We start from the raw sequence: 1,562 nt of genomic DNA on the forward strand, positions 1-1,562 counted from the left end.
GACTTTGACTTTTTATGAGTCTCGAGTATTAATATTTCTAGCAAGATTCCTCTAAAATCTTATATATCCACACTGCACCAATATGATTCCAAGCAATCGATCATGGTGTAGTAGTCTCTGTTGTAGCTTCCTCCAATCATACTCACCCATTGTAAACATAATCCCCTACTTATATATTCTYTTATCGTAATTGTTGTACCTACAAAAATGAAATTGTTTCAAGTTTACCATTTACTTGTATGTCTTTCATTAATAATAACACCAATAGCTCCTCAKAADTACTCCAAGCCAGGCTGCTTAGATACTTGCGGGAAGGTGAAGATTCCATACCCTTTTGGAATTGGAGCAAATTGTTCAATCAACAACTGGTACGTCGTCGATTGCAACTCTTCGAAACCATACCTATCTGCACTCAACCACCTAGAAGTCCTGTTTGTAAGCTTATATAATCGAACAGTCACTGTCTATGCACCAATGATCTATGATTTCCAAAACCAAGTTCAGAATAGGAGCCAAATCTCAAGCATCAATCTTGGTACGAGCCCCTTCCTTTTTTCCAAATTACAAAATAAATTTGTTCTCAAGGGGTGTGGCAATGCTTTGATGATAGACCATGGGAGTGTGGTTGCTGGGTGTTCAACTTCTTGTACCMATGATAGTAGTGTTAGTGAAAGAAACAACTGTTTTGGCATCATGTGTTGCGAAACAGAGATTCCTTATTATCTTCAGTCTTACAGCATGAATCTTGCCAGCTTGGAGAGGCAGGGTGGAGATGTGGCTCATGGGTCTGCCTTCTTGGTTGATAAGAAGTCATATGACGATGAAGCTTTTTTGGCCAATCTATTAGTGTGGAAAACCCTTATGTTCCCATATCACTTCGATGGACCCTAACTAACAGTGATCACAACTCAGTGATCACTGAGTCATCTTGTTGTGATCAGCCGCAGGGTACCTTTATGACAAGATCACGGATATGCGTAACGGTACCTTAGTGTATTCTTGGGCATGCACGATCAGCCAGAAATTTGAAGGAAACCCTTATTTACCATTTGGATGCAAACTTACGTAATATTTATTTATTAATTAGCTTTGTTTTCTAGCACAAGGGTATGTGCGATTTTTGACACCATATTAATTTCCCTTATATCATGTGCTTTTAGTAAACAAGGTATGTGCAAGCCTCAAGGATGGTGAATCTTGTGAGTATAACATAAACTATGATGGTGACGGCTTTAACTTCACTTGTATTGAGTGGTACAAACCCGACAAATTCCAAAACAAACTYGGTGTTATTTTAGGTAATGCCTATTCTCTCCACTCAAACCCCMCTCTCTCCTCTATAAACTAAGTCTTAACCGTTCATCTAGTCTAATAAATATATTATCCTATTTTGTTTTCTTATTTTAAGTCATGATTATAATGAATAAATTATCATCTTTTGTATACATCTCAATTGTAATTAATAAATCATGATAATTGTTCATAAATATCTCAATTGTTTTCTAATACAAACACTGATTATTATTGTAAGAATTATATCCCGTGTATATCTATACTATATT

The 1,562-nt window shown here is 36.3% G+C and overlaps 1 pseudogene; it reads left to right on the forward strand.

Annotated features, from left to right (window-relative positions):
* The first annotated feature begins 71 nt into the window (after positions 1-71).
* The window catches only part of LOC112505129, an 11,109-nt pseudogene continuing 9,618 nt past the window's right edge, over positions 72-1,562 (forward strand).

This window comes from Cynara cardunculus, unplaced genomic scaffold, assembly GCF_001531365.2.
Source record: "Cynara cardunculus var. scolymus isolate 2C unplaced genomic scaffold, CcrdV1 Un_Scaffold_8573, whole genome shotgun sequence".
In the NCBI taxonomy this organism is placed as follows: Eukaryota; Viridiplantae; Streptophyta; class Magnoliopsida; order Asterales; family Asteraceae; genus Cynara; species Cynara cardunculus.